Raw genomic sequence first — 22,832 nt, forward strand, 5'->3', positions numbered from 1 at the left:
TCATCTATTTGTCTCTCATGGTTACTTCTCCACCACTTCATTCATAGATGAATGCATGCACTTATTCTCCTCTGACTAAATTACTATTAAACAAAAATTATTAGCATAATAAAATTATTAGAAAATAATTATCTATTACCATCAACTAAATAATAACCCCAAAATCTGGGTTATTACATCCTTCCCACCTTATAAGAATTTCGTCCACGTAATCAAACACTCAATCTTACTATGGACTTTTTTTATTACACCTATATCATTTATACATGCGAAAGTTGTTATAAAGTATGTCTAAGAATTAATGAGAATGAAAACCAAAATATTTAAAAAATTGACTACCTCGTGAAAGAAAATTACTATCCCAACAACCAAACCAAATAGAGAGTTTTACTTTTTACATCGGTAAACCGCAGTGTTTAGCAAAAAGAAAATTTTGGTCACCAAGAGCTAGAAACTTTATGAATATCTTTTTTAACAGGTGGATATCCTATGACGAAATATGCTAGAGTTTAATCAGAAATAACCATTGTAAAATTTGTTAAAAAATTTATTGGGAAAGCAAAACAACTACACTTTGCGTGAATCAATTTGTACAATCCCTAATAAAAGATTTGAATATAGTCTAGCAGCCTAAAATATGAATTTTAATCGATAATTTGGTGTAAGTTTATTTGTGATCTAGCCATTTATCTTGGCACAACCTACAACCCAATGCTCTAATACCACTTTAACTATCGCGCCTCAAGACTGGTCCTCGGCGAGACAGCTACCGCGCGCCGATAGACCGGAGTTCTATAGTCAAACAAAGCATGATTAATCAGGCATAAACCGACAATGGATCACAAAAGCTCATATTTTTATTTTAAGCATTTCTTTGGGACATGGAGTATTTGATCCCGAGCTCACATGCTCCTGCATGAATAGTAAGATCTAAAAAAGTTAAAAATTAAAAAATCCAATTTTTGGGATAGACATTGATGAATTTTCTAACCGTGTGCAAAATTTCGGGTTGAAATGACATTCGTGGAGGTCTAGGAGAAAAAGATAAAATCGATGGTCCAAAAAGACTATTGTTGGAAGCAATTTGGAGAATCAATTTTGTTATTTTTTCCCAGACCTCCACGAATGTCATTTTGACCTAAAATTTTTCACACGGTTAGAACATTCATCAATGTACATTACAAAAAAAAATCAAATTTTTATTTTTTTTACTTTTTTTGAATTGTACTGTTCATGCGGGAACATATGAGCTCGAGATCAAAAGAACACTTTCGATTTCTTCGCATTTACAATTGCTGAAAACATACATTATATTCTCTAGTCGCTTCCAACCCACTTGTCAAGTCTATTATGTATGATGTTGTCTTCCGGATGTGCTTATGTTAATCGACGATTGCATCTAAAAAATAGAGAAAACAAGGTAAGTACGACAAGTCATTCTCAGCAAGCACATACTTCACTATTCAACAAAAGTAGAATTAAGGATATTGATATAGTAACAAGGGGTTAAGTGTATTCAAAGGAGCATAAATAATGTGACAATTGCTGGAGCCAATTTCATTGGAAATAGATAAAGAAACAACATAACTTGATGTAACAAAAATGGACCACGAAATTATTGGTATCACACATGACCACAAGCTTCCCAACCCGGGAGTCACAGGAGTGAAATTCCACACTTTTACACTCTTAAGAGGGGTACTCCGACGTCGACAGTCTCGACTAGAACCACACGGGCACTAGTAGACCAGAGCTCTTTAATCTCCAAAGAAACGACCACTTGACTTGCTAGTATCGATCGCTCCTATGGATCCATCATCGACACGCTTCTGAACAAGTGTCATTCTTTGCGGAGAGCCCAGAGAGTCCCATACCTGAAATGTGACCGGTACAGTACGTTTGCCATCGTGACACCAATATAGATGAACAGAATATGATGTGACTAGATCAACAATAGGATCACTAGAATATCAGTCAAGATAATACCCTCATGCCTTTACATGAGTTCCTCTCAAAATATAATGATTCCATCAATAAATGGATTTCCAAGGCAACATGTCTCCTTCAAATGGCATAGAAGCCAATGAAGCAAATAACAAGAATACGATGCAACAACATAGACAGATGATCAAAGGAGACAACAATAATGTAACATTCAGGCGTTAGCAGAGTAGCTACTTTCCTCAATAGGAAAGTTTCTCCTTTGAAATAATTCTCTCCCAAAAGGTAAACCCGTCACCATTGTATAAAAATCCAATAGTCGTACAAATACTAATATTCTCTGAATGGCTTTGGTCTTTACTCCAGCAACACCTACACGCTCTGTAAATATCCTCCAAACATGGGTGTAGGCATGAATTATTCATCCCTCCTCTACCTCTCTCTCATACACACACACTCATCTTCTCACTTCTTGCTTTCTCTTGGAGATGTGGTTTGGAGCCGCACCAGCCAACTACAGGAGTGTCCTATTTATAGGAGCCGATCGTCGGTTGAACGGTAGAAATATCTGAGCTAAAATGACCCAACGGCCAACGCTTGGTCATTGTCCCTATGGTGAGGTAAAAGGGAACTTGGCCCTCAAACCAGATCAGGAGCATGTGTCCTTAAGTGCTAAGAAATGGTTGTCTACATGTACTGCCGTTGTAATATTTTCTTCTCACTCGTGCATGACACGTACAAGCAACTTTATCTAGCATGAAGCCCACATTGTGCTTCCCATTATTACATGCATGCACACATACTACTTCTACAGCCTGTTTGGTAACCACTCGGGCAGGGGAATGGGAGTTTTCACAAGGGTGTTTATGGAGGGATTAGGCATGGGAAGTAGAGTTTCACTCCCGTTCCCTTCTTTGGTATATGATGGGAGTTATCTTGGGATAAAACTCTACTCACGAATTAACATGGTACCCCTTGGAAGGAAATGAGTGGGAATTGGCTTCCTCAATCCCCATTCCCCTTCCCGCTTAAACTCCCATTCTCTCTAATCAAATAATGAACTTTTAATCTCCTTAACCATCAACTCTCCTTCCCCATATCTAATTCCCCCGAAACAAACACACTTGTTAATTCATTGATTGTCTGGACAAGAGTCAAAGCAAATTTCAATTCATCTATTTCTCTCTCACAGTTACTTCTCTACCAATTCATTCATAGATGAATGCATGCACTTATTCTCATCCGACTAAATTACTATTAAACAAAAATTATTAGCATAATAAAATCATTAGAAAATGATTATCTATTACTATAAATTGAATAATTACCCAAAATATGGGTTATTACATCCTTCCCACCTTATAAGAATTTCGTCCTCGAAATTCAAAACTATACTATGAACTTTTCTTTTTTACACCTATTTCAGCTATACATGTGAAAGTTGTTCTAAATTATGTCTAAGAATTAATTAGGATGAAAAAATATTAAAATTTTCTAAATAGCTGGTGAAATAAAATTACTATCCCAACAATCAAACCAAATAGAGAGTTTTACTTTTTAAATCTAGTTAACTGTAGTGTACAACAAAAGAAATATTTGGTCACCAAGAGCTAGAAATTGTATATACATCATTTTTTTAACGTTCGGATATCCTATGACAGAACATGTTAGAGTTTAATTAGAAGTAACCATTGTAAAATTTGCTAAATTTTCTATTGACAACACAAAATAACTACACTATGCATGAATCAATTTATAAATCCCTAATAAAAGATCTAATTATAATCTAGGATCCTAAAAATATATATAAACATTTGTAGTTTACGAAAATATGAATTTTTTTGTCAACAATTAGTTATAAATTTATTTGCAATCTACCCATTTATCTCAGCGCAACCTAAAACTTAAAGCTTTGATACCACTTTAACTATCACGCCCCGAGACCGGGCCTAGGGGAGACAGCTGCCACACGCCTATAGACCTGATGCCTATAGTTACACAAGGCGTGATTAAGTAGGCATAAACCAACAGTGCATCACAAAAGCTCATGTATTCATTTTAAGAAAAAAATTAAATTTACAATTGCTGAAAAATACATTATATTATCTAATCGCTTCCCACCCAATGGTCAAGTCTATTATGTATGACGTCGTCTTCTGATGTGCTTATGTTAATCAACAACTACATCTAAAAAATAGAGAAAGCAAGGGTAAGTACGACAAATCATACTCAGCAAGCAAATATTTCACTATTCAACAAAAGTAGAATTTATGGAAGTTGATATAGTAACAATGGGTCAACTGTATTTAAAGGAGGATAAATAATGTGACAATTGTTGGAGCCAATTTCATCGGAAATAGATAAAGGAACCACATAAATGGATGTAATGAACATGGATCACGAAATTATTGGTATCACACATGACCGCAAGCTTCCCAACCCGGGAGTCACATGGGTGAAATTTCACACTTTTACACTCTTAAGAGGGGTACTCCAACATCGACAGTCTCGACTAGAACCACACAGGTGCTAGTAGAGCGGACCTCTTTAATCCCCGAAGAAATGACCACTCGACTTACTAGTGTCGATCGCTCCTACGGATCCATCATCGACACACTTTTGAACAAGTGTCGTTCTTTGCAAAGAGCCCAGACAGTCCCATACCTGACATGTGACCAGTAAAATATGTTTGTCATCATGACACCAACATAGATGAATAGAATATGATGTGACTGGATCAATAATAGGATCACTGGAATATCAGTTGACAATGCCCTCATGCCTTTACATGAGTTCCTCTCAAAATACACTGATTCCATTAATAAATGAATTTCCAAGGCAACATGTCTCCTTCAGATGGCATAGAAGCTGATGAAGCAAATAACAAGAATATGATGCAACATCATAGTCGGATGATCAAAGGAGACAACAATAACGTAAGCTTTAGGAGTTAGCAGAGTAGCTACTTGCCTCAATAGCAAAGTTTGTCCTTTGAAATAATTCTCTCCCAGAAGGTAAACTGTAAGTGCATCTAGTGCCCCTTACGCTGCGTTTGGATGTCTGTATTGAAGGCCTCTGTATTGAATTGGTTTCAATTCCAATTCAGTCAGGAAACTGTAATGGACACGAATACGGATTCGGTTGTTTGGATGCCCATTGAATTGGCTTATGGAATCTTAGTATGTTTCAATACAAAATTATGTTTGGATGTCAAACTATGGAATTGGATAGTGCTTTCTTCTATATGCATCAAATATAAATTTGTACAATATGTGACTATAATTGAATGGTTATATAGCAATAAAAATTAACAAATATTCTAAAAATGCATTATATAACAATATAAGTTTCTCTTGCCCAACTGAACTTTTCTTTGTAATGTTTTGGGTCTGAAGCCACAATAAAAATTAACAAATATTCTAGAAATGCATTATCAATATAAGTTTCTCTTGCCCAACTGAACTTTTCTTTGTAATGTTTTGGGTCTGAAGCCACCTAACTGTGCTGTGCAGAAGGAGTTGTTGATTTGTCCTCTTGAAGTTCTAAATGCCACCAATCATTTATCTCTGCAATGAAACATAAACATTGGAGGAGCAAGTACATGGGGGTACTCCATCACCATGGCGCACGTGGCAGCTTGATACCTCTTCCACTGCTTGCAAAACCAAATAAACACCACTTCGAATTTATAGCTGAAGAAGGGGATCCAGGGAAGGGGAAGAACGACATCCAGAGAAAGGGACAAGAAGATGGCAAATGACATGGGTTTCAGCGTCCAGAATAGATGGGAGGGACATGAAGGCTGTTGTAGGCATGGGAGGAGATGGCTTGATGCCGCTGGAGATGGGCGGAATGGAAGGCCTAAGTTGGTCAGAGAGATCCGGCGGCAGTCGTGCGGTGCAGAGATGGAGAGGAGTGAGCTGCAGGAAGAAGGTAAGGGGCCGCGGCCGAGGGGGCTTGAAGGCGCCGCTGCCGCCGGAGAGAGGAGGAGATCGAGGAGTTGGGATGGATACCTGCGTCGCCGCTGCCGCCGCCCGCCTCCTGAAGCTTTTGGTCGCGCGGAGGAAGGAGCCAGCCAGTCAGGTCTCGCGCGAGCGAAACGTTTTCTTTTGCGGGAGATGGCCAATTCGACCGAAATCGGAGCCAGGGAGGTCTGTATCGTGGGTAGGCTACGCGAGTGAGAGCGATTTCGCTCCTGTATTGTGCCCATTACAGCCCGGACGTTTCGGTGCGCACCCAAACAGCTGAATTGAGGCCAGCAAATACCAAATCCGATACAGAGGGCTCAATGCGGACATCCAAACGCAGCGTTAGTGATTTTAGTGTATTGAAGACTTATAGGTTAAGGGACTGCTGCGTTTGTGAGTGTACACAGGTCTATAAGTCTATGAGGAGTTTGATATTTACAGATAAAGTCGACCCCTAAAAATGAAGTTCTTCGACTGAATACTTTGGATTTCTGAAGACTTTCTGAAGACTTTGAAAGTGAAGAAATTGGTGTGATCCTGAAGACTTGGTATTCATTCGAGGAACATGAAGCGTGAAGAGTTTTGTTTTTGTAGTTTCATTCTCTCTTTCTTGAGTCATAGGAAACACCGTATTGTTAAAGGGGGTCGAGGAAATACTAAGGAAAAATTCCAAGTGATGCTCAACTCAAATCCTACACCTACCAATCCCTTTGAGTGAAGCCATTGGAAATCTCATACAGTTCAGTCAATTTCTTCAGTGATAGAGACGAAGTTCTTCTGGTCTCTGAGGAATTTGTTCTGACTGAGGAGTTAGGAATTCGCCAGTGCGGATCACCTACATAGTGAGGAACATGATAGCCCTGAGGAATTTGATACTCAAAATTCCGACCGTTTCTATGCTATGCGCCAGCTGTCCCAAAATATCTACCCACCTAACGGTCATATCATTGAAGGGCATTTTATGTCTTATCATGTCGGGCTGCTCTCTAGGCTATAAATAGCCGCCCCCTACAACCACTAGCTGGTTGGCTGCTCCGGGAGAAACTGACACTTGTCATTTAAGAGCATCCCATCCTCCGAGGACTTTGAGTGAAAATCATCAAGTGAGAAAAACCCAAACACAAACACCTACAAACACAAAGTGATTGAGGATCACTGAAGAGATTGATCCTGCGTGGATCTGACGCTTGTTACCTTTGAAGACTATGCATCTTCTAGATGGTTAGGCGTCATGGTCTAGAGCATCCAAGAGGAAATTGTGGATCGCCGAGTGACCGAGTCTGTGAAGGTTAGGAAGTCACCTGAAGACTTACCACGAGTGATTGGGCGAGGTCTATGTGACCTTAGCTCAAGGGGAATACGGTGAGTACTGAGTGTCCTGAGCTGCGTGTTCAGGACTGGGTGTCCGGGACTGTGTGTCCTTAGGTTTAAATACCTAGATTCCCTAACCAGATGTACAACTGTCACATCAGTTGGAACTGGTCTACCAAATCATTATCTTCACCAAGCTAACTGGTTTCAATTCCTCAACCCTTCTATTTCCTCATTTCTGTGTTGTGTGCTTGTTCATATCTGTTTGAAGACTTTGACTGAAGACTTTATCTATTTCCTCAGTTCAATTTCTTCAGTCTGTTTGTCTTTATCTTGTGTTATCCTGTGTCTATGCTCTCTGTACTCTGTGCTTGTTTTCATTTCATCATGAAGACCATGCTCATACACTGTTATGTTTACTTTTGAGTACTTATTCTGCTGCAAGCAAGTAGTTCTTCACTCAGGAATTTCCTCACCCTGAAATTCCTCAGTGAAGAATTCATAAAAATTGCCTATTCACCCTCCTCTAGTCGATATAACGCACTTTCAATTCGTATCAGAGCAAGGTACTCCCTTGTTCTGTGTGTTTTTTGTTTAACCGCCTGGAGTTTTAGTTATGTCAACCGCATGTATGATCAAGGTTTCTGCTGGGTGTCCTACCTTCGATGGGATGGACTACCCCTACTGGAAGAATAAGATGCGCATGCATCTTGAGGCAATTGATAACGATCTCTGGTACGTTGTGGAGAATGGTGTTCCCTCTGTCACTCCCACCATCAATGTTGCTGATGTGAAGAGATTCAAGCAACTCGACTCTCAAGCAAAGAATATCATATGTGGCCATCTGAGCAAAGGGTAGTATGGCAGAGTGAGTGCTTTGGAGACAACAAAGCTTATCTGGGACAGGCTGTCCAAGGTCAATGAGGGAGTCTCAACACAGCGTGACTCTCGAGTTGGCGTTCTACGCAATCTCTTCAACCGCTTCAAAAGACTCGACAATGAAAATATTCAGCAAACCTTCAATCGCCTCACTGACATCTCAAATGAGCTTCAAGCACTTGGTGCCACTGATATCACCGACCATGGGGTGGTGAAGAAATTGCTGAGATCACTTGATTCCTCATATGATACCTTGGCATTGATGATACAAGAACGTGGAGACTATAAGTCGCTTGATCCCGCTGATATCCTCGAGAGACTAAACACTCATGAGTTCCAGCTTGCTGAGAAGAGAGATCTCTATGGACCAAGTTATGGTAGATCATGGGCTCTGAAGGCCAAGGCAATGTATGAATCTGAAGGTGAATATTCTGGCCGCAGCCTTGGTGACCCTGACGAACTGAGCCAGGAGCTAGCAATGCTCGTGAGAAAGTTTTAGAAGTTCGCAAGACGTGGTCGCTTTGGTAAATCCTAAAGAAGTGGTGACTTGAGATCAGATTCCTCATCCCATGATTACAAGAAGAGACTCCGTCACAAATGCAAGAAACCTGGACACTACATTCAAGATTGTCCTTAGTGGGAAAAGGAATCAAAGAAGAATAAGTACAAGGATTACAGTTCTGATGATTCAAAGAAGAAGAAGAAATCTTCAAAGACCTCGTCATCAAAGTCTTCAAGGTCCTTGTCTCACAAGAAGAGCAGCTCCAAGAAGGCTCAGGCATTCATTGGCAAGGAAATGGACTATGAGGCTGAATCTGAGGAAAATGAGGAAGAGGGGCAATCTGAGGAGTCAAACTCTGGTGTGGCGAGCCTAGCCCTTGCTACCGTGTTCGTCAGCAAGTCCATCTTCAACTCTGAAGAAAAGGACCTCCCCAACACTACTGATGACGGCGATGAGGACTACGCTCCCACCTATTGCTTCATGGAAAAAGGCTCAAAGGTACTAAAATATCCCTCCTCTGAATCTAGTGAGGATGAATCTGATGAAAACCTCAAACCCAGCTATTCTAAACTTGCTAAGATTGATGTGAAACTGCAAAAGGCTCTTGAAAAGGTTCAAAACATGCTAGATAAAAGCGATGATATGTTGGGCGAGGAAATAGATCGCACTAAAATTTTGACTGGAAATCTTCAGAGACTTCAGTCCAAGTTTGACAATCTTCAAGGTCATCATAACACTCTCCTATCTGATCATGAGAAGCTTTCTTATGAATTTGTTCAAAAAAGCAAGATCTTGAGCAGTTAAGAGTGAGTTATGAAGATCTTTAGAAGGAGCATGATTCATTACTTGCTCAATAGATCAGCGCTACTCAGGATGAATTTATTCCTCCATGTTTGAAGTGCATTGAACGTGAAACTGCTAATTCTTCACCTGAATGCTCAAATGCTTCCATTGTTGCAAATTCTTCAACTGTCTCTGCTATCACTAATTCCTCATCTGAGGACATTGCTAGTATCACTGATGATGTTGGTGAAGGAAATATGCCCTAGAGGCAATAATAAAGTTATTATTTATTTCCTTATATCATGATAAATGTTTATTATTCATGCTAGAATTGTATTAACCGGAAACATAATACATGTGTGAATACATAGACAAACAGAGTGTCACTAGTATGCCTCTACTTGACTAGCTCATTAATCAAAGATGGTTATGTTTCCTAACCATGAACAAAGTGTTGTTATTTGATTAACGAGGTCACATCATTAGTTGAATGATCTGATTGACATGACCCATTCCATTAGCTTAGCACCCGATCATTTAGTATGTTGCTATTGCTTTCTTCATGACTTATACATGTTCCTATGACTATGAGATTATGCAACTCCCGTTTACTGGAGGAACACTTTGTGTGCTACCAAACGTCACAACGTAACTGGGTGATTATAAAGGAGCTCTACAGGTGTCTCCAAAGGTAGATGTTGGGTTGGCGTATTTCGAGATTAGGATTTGTCACTCCGATTGTCGGAGAGGTATCTCTGGGCCCTCTCGGTAATGCACATCACATAAGCCTTGCAAGCATTGCAACTAATGAGTTAGTTGCGGGATGATGTATGAGTAAAGAGACTTGCCGGTAACGAGATTGAACTAGGTATTGGATACCGACGATCGAATCTCGGGCAAGTAACATACCGATGACAAAGGGAACAACGTATATTGTTATGCGGTCTGACCGATAAAGATCTTCGTAGAATATGTAGGAGACAATATGGGCAACCAGGTCCCGCTATTGGTTATTGACCGGAGATGTGTCTCAGTCATGTCTGCATTGTTCTCGAACCGTAGGGTCCGCACACTTAACGTTACGATGACAGTTATTATGAGTTTATGCATTTTGATGTACCGAAGTTAGTTCGGAGTCCCGGATGTGATCACAGACATGACGAGGAGTCTCAAAATGGTCGAGACATAAAGATTAATATATTGGAAGCCTATGTTTGGATATCGGAAGTGTTCCGGGTGAAATCGGGATTTTACCGGAGTACCGGGAGGTTACCGGAACCCCCCGGGAGCTATATGGGCCTTAGTGGGCTTTAGTGGAAAGGAGAAAGGGGCAGACCAAGGTGGGCCGCGTGCCTCCCCCGTCTCCTAGTCCTATTAGGACAAGGAGAGGTGGTCGGCCCCCCTCTCTCTCTTTCCCCCTCGGGGAATCCTATTCCAACTAGGATTGGGGGGGAGTCCTACTCCCGGTAGGAGTAGGACTCCTCCTGCGCCCTCCTCCTGGCCGGCCGCCCCCTCCCCCTTGGATCCTTTATATACGGGGGAAGAGGGGCACTTCTAGACACACAAGTTGATCCTTGAGATCATTCCTTAGCCGTGTGCGGTGCCCCCTGCCACCATATTCCACCTCGATCATATTGTAGCGGTGCTTAGGCGAAGCCCTGCGATGGTAGAACATCAAGATCGTCACCACGCCTTCGTGCTGACGGAACTCCTCCCCGACGCTTTGCTAGATCGGAGCCCGGGGATCATCATCGAGCTGTACGTGTGCCAAGAACTCGGAGGTGCCGGAGTAACGGTGCTTGGGTCGGTCGGATCGGGAAGACGTACGACTACTTCCTCTACATTGTGTGAACGCTTCCGTAGTCGGTCTGCGTGGGTATGTAGACAATACTCTCCCCTCTCGTTGCTATGCATCACCATGATCTTGCGTGTGCGTAGGAATTTTTTTGAAATTACTGCGTTCCCCAACAGTGGCATCCGAGCCTAGGTTTTATGGTTTGACGTTATATGCACGAGTAGAACACAAGTGAGTTGTGGGTGATATAAGTCATACTGCCTACCAGCATGTCATACTTTGGTTCGGCGGTATTGTTGGACGAGACGACCCGGACCAACATTACGCGTACGCTTACGTGAGACCGGTTCTCCCGACGTGCTTTGCACATAGGTGGCTTGCGGGCGACTGTCTCTCCAATTTTAGTTGAACCGAGTGTGGCTACACCCGGTCCTTGCGAAGGTTAAAACGGAGTCTATTTGACAAACTATCGTTGTGGTTTTGATGCGTAGGTGAGATTGGTTCTTGCTTAAGCCCGTAGCAGCCACGTAAAACTTGCAACAACAAAGTAGAGGACATCTAACTTGTTTTTGCAGGGCATGTTGTGATGTGATATGGTCAAGGCATGATGCTGAATTTTATTGTATGAGATGATCATGTTTTCTAACCGAGTTATCGGCAACTGGCAGGAGCCATATGGTTGTCGCTTTATTGTATGCAATGCAATCGCGCTGTAATGCTTTACTTTATCACTAAGCGGTAGCGATAGTCGTGGAAGCATAAGATTGGCGAGACGACAACGATGCTACGATGGAGATCAAGGTGTCGCGCCGATGACGATGGTGATCATGACGGTGCTTCGGAGATGGAGATCACAAGCACAAGATGATGATGGCCATATCATATCACTTATATTGATTGCATGTGATGTTTATCCTTTTATGCATCTTATCTTGCATTGATTGACGATAGCATTATAAGATGATCTCTCACTAAATTATCAAGAAGTGTTCTCCCTGAGTATGCACCGTTGCGAAAGTTCTTCGTGCTGAGACACCACGTGATGATCGGGTGTGATAGGCTCTACGTTCAAATACAACGGGTGCAAAATAGTTGCACACGCGGAATACTCAGGTTATACTTGACGAGCCAAGCATATACAGATATGGCCTCGGAACACGGAGACCAAAAGGTCGAGCGTGAATCATATAGTAGATATGATCAACATAGCGATGTTCACCAATGAAACTACTCCATCTCACGTGATGATCGGACATGGTTTAGTTGATTTGGATAACGTGATCACTTAGCGGATTAGAGGGATGTCTATCTAAGTGGGAGTTCTTAAGTAATTTGATTAATTGAACTTAAACTTATCATGAACTTAGTACCTGATAGTATCTTGCTTGTTTATATTTGATTGTAGATAGATGGCTCGGGCTGTTGTTCCGTTGAATTTTAATGCGTTCCTTGAGAAAGCAAAGTTGAAAGATGATGGTAGCAATTAGACGGACTGGGTCCGTAACTTGAGGATTATCCTCATTGCTGCTCAGAAGAATTACGTCCTGGAAGCACCGCTGGGTGCCAGGCCTGCTGCTGGAGCAACACCAGATGTTATGAACGTCTGGCAGAGCAAAGCTGATGACTACTCGATAGTTCAGTGTGCCATGCTTTACGGCTTAGAATCGGGACTTCAACGACGTTTTGAACGCCATGGAGCATATGAGATGTTCCAGGAGTTGAAGTTAATATTTCAAGCAAATGCCTGGATTGAGAGATATGAAGTCTCCAATAAGTTCTATAGCTGCAAGATGGAGGAGAACAGTTCTGTCAGTGAGCATATACTCAAAATGTCTGGGTATAATAATCACTTGATTCAGATGGGAGTTAATCTTCCAGATGATTGCGTCATTGACAGAATTCTCCAATCACTGCCACCAAGCTACAAGAGCTTCGTGATGAACTATAATATGCAAGGGATGAACAAGACTATTCCCGAGCTCTTTGCAATGTTGAAAGCTGCAGAGGTAGAAATAAAAAAGGAGCATCAAGTGTTGATGGTCAACAAGACCACTAGTTTTAAGAAAAAGGGCAAAGAGAAGAAGAAGGGGAACTTCAAGAAGAACAGCAAGCAAGTTGCTGCTCAAGAGAAGAAACCCAAGTCTGGACCTAAGCCCAAAACTGAGTGCTTCTACTGCAAGCAGACTGGTCACTGGAAGCGGAACTGCCCCAAGTATTTGGCGGATAAGAAGGATGGCAAGGTGAACAAAGGTATATGTGATATACATGTTATTGATGTGTACCTTACTAATGCTCGCAGTAGCACCTGGGTATTTGATACTGGTTCTGTTGCTAATATTTGCAACTCGAAATAGGGACTACGGATTAAGCGAAGATTGGCTAAGGACGAGGTGACGATGCGCGTGGGAAACGGTTCCAAAGTCGATGTGATCGCGGTCGGCACGCTACCTCTACATCTACCTTCGGGATTAGTATTAGACCTAAATAATTGTTATTTGGTGCCAGCGTTAAGCATGAACATTATATCTGGATCTTGTTTAATGCGAGACGGTTATTCATTTAAATCAGAGAATAATGGTTGTTCTATTTATATGAGTAATATCTTTTATGGTCATGCACCCTTGAAGAGTGGTCTATTCTTATTGAATCTCGATAGTAGTGATACACATATTCATAATGTTCAAGCCAAAAGATGCAGAGTTGATAATGATAGTGCAACTTATTTGTGGCACTGCCGTTTAGGTCATATCGGTGTAAAGCGCATGAAGAAACTCCATACTGATGGACTTTTGGAACCACTTGATTATGAATCACTTGGTACTTGCGAACCGTGCCTCATGGGCAAGATGACTAAAACACCATTCTTCGGTACTATGGAGAGAGCAACAGATTTGTTAGAAATCGTACATACAGATGTATGTGGTCCGATGAATATTGAGGCTCGTGGTGGATATCGTTATTTTCTCACCTTCACAGATGACTTAAGCAGATATGGGTATATCTACTTAATGAAACACAAGTCTGAAACATTTGAAAAGTTCAAAGAATTTCAGAGTGAAGTTGAAAATCATCGTAACAAGAAAATAAAGTTTCTACGATCTGATCGTGGAGGAGAATATTTGAGTTACGAGTTTGGTGTACATTTGAAAAATTGTGGAATAGTTTCGCAACTCACGCCACCCGGAACACCACAGCGTAATGGTGTGTCCGAACGTCATAATCGTACTTTACTAGATATGGTGCGATCTATGATGTCTCTTACTGATTTACCGCTATCGTTTTGGGGATACGCTCTAGAGACAGCCGCATTCACGTTAAATAGGGCACCATCAAAATCCATTGAGACGACGCCTTATGAACTGTGGTTTGGCAAGAAACCAAAGTTGTCGTTTCTGAAAGTTTGGGGCTGCGATGCTTATGTGAAAAAGCTTCAACCTGATAAGCTCGAACCCAAATTGGAGAAATGTGTCTTCATAGGATATCCAAAGGAAACTATTGGATACACCTTCTATCATAGATCCGAAGGCAAGACTTTTGTTGCTAAATTCGGAAACTTTCTAGAGAAGGAGTTTCTCTCGAAAGAAGTGAGTGGGAGGAAAGTAGAACTTGATGAGGTAACTGTACCTGCTCCCTTACTGGAAAGTAGTACATCACAGAAAACTGTTTCAGTGACACCTACACCAGTTAGTGAGGAAGCTAATGATAATGATCATGAAACTTCAGATCAAGATACTACTGAACCTCGTAGATCAACCAGAGTGAGATCCGCGCCAGAGTGGTATGGTAATCCTGTTCTGGAAGTCATGCTACTAGATCATGATGAACCTATGAACTATGAAGAAGCGATGGTGAGCCCAGATTCCGCAAAATGGCTTGAAGCCATGAAATCTGAGATGGGATCCATGTATGAGAACAAAGTATGGACTTTGGTTGACTTGCCCGATGATCGGCAAGCGATTGAGAATAAATGGATCTTCAAGAAGAAGACTGACGCTGAAGGTAATGTTACTGTCTACAAAGCTCGACTTGTCACAAAAGGTTTTCGACAAGTTCAAGGGGTTGACTACGATGAGACCTTCTCACCTGTAGCGATGCTTAAGTCTGTCCGAATCATGTTAGCAATTGCCGCATTTTATGATTATGAAATTTGGCAAATGGATGTCAAAACTGCATTCCTGAATGGATTTCTGGAAGAAGAGCTATATATGATGCAACCAGAAGGTTTTGTCGATCCAAAGGGAGCTAACAAAGTGTGCAAGCTCCAGCGATCCATTTATGGACTGGTGCAAGCCTCTCGGAGTTGGAATAAATGCTTTGATAGTGTGATCAAAGCATTTGGTTTTATACAGACTTCCGGATAAGCCTGTATTTACAAGAAAGTGAGTGGGAGCTCTGTAGCATTTCTAATATTATATGTGGATGACATATTACTAATTGGAAATGATATAGAATTTCTGGATAGCATAAAGGGATACTTGAATAAGAGTTTTTCAATGAAAGACCTCGGTGAAGCTGCTTACATATTAGGCAAAAAGATCTATAGAGATAGATCAAGACGCTTAATTGGACTTTCACAAAGCACATACCTTGACAAGATTTTGAAGAAGTTCAAAATGGATCAAGCAAAGAAAGGGTTCTTGCCTGTGTTACAAGGTGTGAAGTTGAGTCAAACTCAATGCCCGACCACTGCAGAAGATAGAGAGAAAATAAAAGATGGTCCCTATGCTTCAGCCATAGGCTCTATCATGTATGCAATGCTGTGTACCAGACCTGATGTGTGCCTTGCTATAAGTTTAGCAGGGAGGTACCAAGTAATCCAGGAGTGGATCACTGGACAGCGGTCAAGAACATCCTGAAATACCTGAAAAGGACTAAGGATATGTTTCTCGTATATGGAGGTGACAAAGAGCTCATCATAAAAGGTTACGTTGATGCGAGCTTTGACACTGATCCGAACGATTCTAAATCGCAAACTGGATACGTGTTTACATTAAACGGTGGAGCTGTCAGTTGGTGCAGTTCTAAACAAAACGTCGTAGCAGGATCTACATGTGAAGCGGAGTACAAAGCTGCTTCGGAAGCAGCGAATGAAGGAGTCTGGATGAAGGAATTCATATCCGATCTAGGTGTCATACCTAGTGCATCGGGTCCAATGAAAATCTTTTGTGACAATACTGGTGCAATTGCCTTGGCAAAGGAATCCAGATTTCACAAGAGAACCAAGCACATCAAGAGACGCTTCAGTTCCATCCGGGATCTAGTCCAGGTGGGAGACCTAGAGATTTGCAAGATACATACGGATCTGAATGTTGCAGATCCGTTGACTAAGCCTCTTCCACGAGCAAAACATGATCAGCACCAAGGCTCCATGGGTGTTAGAATCATTACTGTGTAATCTAGATTATTGACTCTAGTGCAAGTGGGAGACTGAAGGAAATATGCCCTAGAGGCAATAATAAAGTTATTATTTATTTCCTTATATCATGATAAATGTTTATTATTCATGCTAGAATTGTATTAACCGGAAACATAATACATGTGTGAATACATAGACAAACAGAGTGTCACTAGTATGCCTCTACTTGACTAGCTCATTAATCAAAGATGGTTATGTTTCCTAACCATGAACAAAGTGTTGTTATTTGATTAACGAGGTCACATCATTAGTTGAATGATCTGATTGACATGACCCGTTCCATTAGCTTAGCACCCGATCGTTTAGTATGTTGCTATTGCTTTCTTCATGACTTATACATGTTCCTATGACTATGAGATTATGCAACTCCCGTTTACCGGAGGAACACTTTGTGTGCTACCAAACGTCACAACGTAACTGGGTGATTATAAAGGAGCTCTACAGGTGTCTCCAAAGGTAGATGTTGGGTTGGCGTATTTCGAGATTAGGATTTGTCACTCCGATTGTCGGAGAAGTATCTCTGGGCCCTCTCGGTAATGCACATCACATAAGCCTTGCAAGCATTGCAACTAATGAGTTAGTTGCGGGATGATGTATTACAGAACGAGTAAAGAGACTTGCCGGTAACGAGATTGAACTAGGTATTGGATACCGACGATCGAATCTCGGGCAAGTAACATATCGATGACAAAGGGAACAACGTATGTTGTTATGCGGTCTGACCGAGAAAGATCTTCGTAGAATATGTAGGAGCCAATATGGGCATCCAGGTCCTGCTATTGGTTATTGACCGGAGATGTGTCTCAGTCATGTCTGCATTGTTCTCGAACCGTAGGGTCCGCACGCTTAACGTTACATTGACAGTTATTATGAGTTTATGCATTTTGATGTACCGAAGTTAGTTCGGAGTCCCGGATGTGATCACGGACATGACGAGGAGTCTCGAAATGGTCGAGACATAAAGATTGATATATTGGAAGCCTATGTTTGGATATCGGAAGTGTTCCGGGTGAAATCGGGATTTTACCGGAGTACCGGGAGGTTACCGGAACCCCCCGGGAGCTATATGGGCCTTAGTGGGCTTTAGTGGAAAGGAGAAAGGGGCAGCCCAAGGTGGGCCGCGCGCCTCCCCCCTCCCCTAGTCCTATTAGGACAAGGAGAGGTGGCCGGCCCCCCTCTCTCTCTTTCCCCCTCGGGGAATCCTATTCCAACTAGGATTGGGGGGGAGTCCTACTCCCGGTAGGAGTAGGACTCCTCCTGCGCCCTCCTCCTGGCCGGCCGCCCCCTCCCCCTTGGATCCTTTATATACGGGGGCAGAGGGGCACTTCTAGACACACAAGTTGATCCTTGATATCGTTCCTTAGCCGTGTGCGGTGCCCCCTGCCACCATATTCCACCTCGATCATATTGTAGCAGTGCTTAGGCGAAGCCCTGCGACGGTAAAACATCAAGATCGTCACCACGCCGTCGTGCTGATGGAACTCCTCCCCGACGCTTTGCTGGATCGGAGCCCGGGGATCATCATTGAGCTGTACGTGTGCTAAGAACTCGGAGGTGCCGGAGTAAAGGTGCTTGGATCGGTCGGATCGGGAAGACGTACGACTACTTCCTCTATGTTGTGTGAACGCTTCCACAGTCGGTCTGCGTGGGTACGTAGACAACACTCTCCCCTCTCGTTGCTATGCATCACCATGATCTTGCGTGTGCGTAGGAATTTTTTTGAAATTACTGCGTTCCCCAACAGTTGGGCTGAAGGAATTGTATATGACAGGCATGTACAAAAGCCTCAAAGGGCATCAAGCTCTTTGCGACGTGCTTAAAAAGCAGATCCTCAACAGGAACCCTAGGAAAGAGGGTATTGCCTTTGAGAGGAAACTCAATGCTGATGGGACCTACTAGAAACCTGGGCAGTATCCCAAAACCTCATGGGTTGCTGCAAAGGGACCTTCGGTGGATCCATCTACTTTATCTGGCTTTACATGTGAATCTTCATATTCTTCTGATGAGTCATTTGACTCCAATTATAAACTGTTCAAAAATCAAAATGGTGAAGTATTTGCTAGATATGTTGGCACTAACTGCAGGAACGGTTCTCCTATGAAGAAAATCTGGGTTCCCAAAAGGTGCCTTGAAAATCTTCAGGTGAATGTCATCATGACACCACCTGTGAAGAGTAGGAACCCCAGATCAAATTCTTCATATGGACCAAATTCTTCATATGGATCCAAGTCCTCATACGGACCAAACTCCTCACATGGACAAATTCCTCAAAAGTATCAAAGTCCTCATATGAACATCGTCATGCTAACCCGTCTGTTTCGCAGGGAAAATCTAAGGATTATGGATATGTGCATTATTCTTCAAATCATTATGTTCATAAGTCCTCGAAGAATTTCTCTGCTTACTCCTATGCTTACCCTAACCCCTCTTATGTGAAAGGAAGTGGATTGGCATCTATGCCACCTTTCTCTTATGGAGCTCACAGAATGATGAACTCTTTGCCACCCCTTCAGATGTGGGTGGTGAAGAAAAAGAACTAACCTCTTATGCAGGGTCAGGTCTCCAAAAGAACTTAATCGTCTGAAGAATTTGCTCGAGACCTGAATTTGCTTGAAAGGACGCAAGCTAATCATGAAGAAATGAATTTTCATTTCTCACGTCCTCATACTACTTTATATGTTCTATTTCTTGATGAAATTGATCTGATGAAATTGATACCATATTATTCACTGCTGAAGTATATGAGTTCGTAAGTTGCACTAGTTCATCTACAGGATGATCAACCCAAAGCCACTGAGTGGGTCCTCGATAGTGGATGTACAAATCACATGACTGGTGACAGGAGCTTATTGATGGACTCTGCTTTATCTCCATCACATCTAAAGCATATCACCTACGCTGACAAAGGCAAAAGCAAGGTATTGGGTCTAGGTAAGGTTGCAATCTCAAAGGATCGACACATGGACAAAGTCATGCTTGTCGAGTCCTTAGGGTTCAACCTCATGTCTGTCTCAATGCTTTGTGATCTTGATATGGTTGTTGTATTTGGCAAGTATCGTTGTGTTCTGATCATGGAAGCTGACAATTGCAAAGTCTTCGAAGGCTTTAGGAGAGGAGATTTGTATATTGTTGATTTATCTATAGAACCACAACCTGCTACATGTCTACTTGCAAAAGCTTCAGAAGGCTGGCTATGGCATCGACTACTTGGTCATGCTGGCATGAGGAATCTGCATACGTTCGCGAAGAAGAAGCATGTCATTCGCATCGAGGGTGTCAAATTCCTCAAGGACCATTTGTGTGGAGCCTGTGAAGCTAGAAATATGACCAAGGCCAAGCATCCAGCAAAGACTATCATGACTACTACTCGACCATTTGAATTGCTTCACATGGATCTCTTTGGCTCTACTCACTATGCCACATTTACTAATGCTGCATCTTTATATGGCTTTGTCATTGTTGATGATTATTCTCGATATACATGGGTGCATATCATCACTTACAAAACTGAAGTACAGGAAGTCTTCAAATGATTTTCCTCGAGGGCTTCAACCAACTTTGGTGTGAAAATCAAGCACATCAGAAGTGATAATGGAACTGAGTTCAAGAACACTGGTCTTGATGACTATCTTGATAAACTTGGTACTACTCATGAGTTATCTGCTCCTTATACTCCTCAGCAAAATGGCATCGTGGAGTGCAAGAACAGGACTCTTGTTGAGATGGCTTGCACTATGCTTGATGAGTCCAAGACGCCTCCTCGCTTTTGGCCTGAGGCAATTGATACTGCGTGCCACATCATCAACAAGGTATATCTTCACAAATTCTTCAAGAAGAGTACATATGAACTCCTCACCGACAAGAAACCCAATGTGAGTTATTTCAAAGTCTTCGGTGCAAAATGTTGGATTAGAGATCCTCATCACAATTCTAAATTTGCACTGAAAGCACATGAAGGTTTTATGCTCGGTTATGGTAAAGACTCGCACACCTACAGAGTCTTCAACACCTATCACCACAAGGTTGTTGAAACTGTAGATGTGCGGTTCGATGAGACTAATGGCTCACAAAGAGAGCACCTACCTCCTGTGACAGATGAAATACCTCCTGAGGAATCTATTAAGTTCAAGGCTACTGAGGATGTCATTCCTACCGAAGAATCAGCTGAAGAAGTCATTCCAGAACATGAAGAACGTCATGCTGATGCACCTGAGGAAAATGGTGCTGAAGAAAATACTGATTAGATTCCTCAACGACAATCCGCTCATCCTCGCATTGCAAATGAAGTGTAAATTGAGAAAATCACCAGCGACATCAACATTCCAGGTCCTCTTACACGCTCAAGAGCTTCACATTTATCTAACTTTTGTGGGCACTTTGCTTTTGTCTCTATCACAGAGCCCACTAAGGTAGATGAAGCATTTCTGGAGCCTGAGTGGATTCAAGCTATGCAAGAGGAATTACATCAATTCGAGCTCAACAACGTCTGGGAACTGGTCAAACGTCCGGATCCTCGCAAGCACAACATCATCGGCACAAAGTGGATCTACCGCAACAAGCAAGATGAAAATGGCCTTGTGGTGAGGAATAAGGCACGGCTTGTAGCTCAAGGCTACACACAGGTTGAAGGAATTGATTTCGATAAAAAATTTGCACCTGTTGCTAGACTTGAAGCTATTCGCATATTACTTGCTTATGCTAACCATCATGATATCATCTTATATCAAATGGATGTGAAAAGTGCATTCCTCAATGGTAAGCTTGAGGAAGAAGTATATGTTGCTCAGCCCCCGGGTTTTGAAGATCCAAAGCATCCTGACAAAGTCTTCAGACTCAATAAGGCCATCTATGGCCTCAAGCAGGCCCCACGGGTGTGGTATGATACTTTGAAGGAATTCCTCATGAAGAAAGGCTTCAAACCCGGTTCACTTGACCCAACTTTTTTCACTAAATCTTATGATGGTGGATTGTTTGTGTGCCAAATTTATGTTGATGATATCATTTTTGGCTGTACTGACCAACATTACAATGATGAATTTGCCTATATGATGAGTGAAGAATATAAAATGTCTATGATGGGAGAATTGAAATTCTTCTTAGGTCTTCAGATTTGTCAACAGCGCAATGGCATATTCATATCTCAGGAGAAATACCTCAAGGATGTACTGAGGAAATTCGACATGCAAGATTGCAAAGGATTCAAAATCCCTATGCCCACAAATGGCCATCTATGCACTGATGAAAATAGTATCGACTTTGATCAAAAGTATACCACTCCATGATTGGTTCTTTATTGTACTTATGTGCATCTAGGCAGATATTATGCTTAGTGTTTGCATGTGTGCCCGATTTCAAGCTACACCGAAGGAATCACACCACAAGGCTGTGAGGCATATTCTTCGATATCTAGCTCACACACCAACACTTGGATTATGGTATCCCAAGGGCTTGGCTTTTGATCTCATTGGATATTCAAACTCTGACTATGCTAGTGACGGTGTGGACCGCAAGTCAACATCTGGCACATGCCATTTCCTCGGACGATCCTTGGTCTGTTGGTCCTTGAAGAAACAGAACTGTGTATCACTGTCTACTGCTGAAGCTGAGTACATTGCTGCTGGTTCTTGCTGTGCTCAACTGCTATGGATGAAGGAAACTCTCAAGGACCATGGCGTCAACGTGAAGAATGTGCCACTCTACTGTGATAATGAGAGTGCCATCAAGATTACTCATAACCCAGTTCAGCACTCAAAGACAAAGCACATTCAGATTCATCATCATTTTCTTCGTGATCATGTGTTGAAGGGCGACATCTCTATTGAGCATGTGAAGACTGAAGAACAGCTAGCCGATATCTTCACTAAGCCCTTGGATGAGAAGAGATTTAGCAAGTTGCGGTGTGAGCTAAATATCCTAGAATCTTCGAATGTTCTTTGAAAAGGACACTCATCCTAACATTTATGCAAAATTGATGACTTAGATGTGCAACACATGAAGAAACATTTTTCTTCATCAATGAAGAATAACACTCTAAGTGTGAAGAAATTAACAAAGAATTTGATTCTCAGAACCCTACGACAATTGTACGCGATGTCTGAAATCATCATTCTTATACGGTGGGTCATGCCACCACCAAAAGTTGAAAATCTTCAATTTGAGTTGTTTGTTTTGCTTTGAAATTCCTCTGTTGTTTTTCAACTTGCATTGTCTTCATCATTTCCGTCATTTTTCTTCATT

The sequence above is a fragment of the Triticum dicoccoides genome, chromosome 7A (genome assembly GCF_002162155.2).
Source record: "Triticum dicoccoides isolate Atlit2015 ecotype Zavitan chromosome 7A, WEW_v2.0, whole genome shotgun sequence".
NCBI lineage: Eukaryota > Viridiplantae > Streptophyta > Magnoliopsida > Poales > Poaceae > Triticum > Triticum dicoccoides.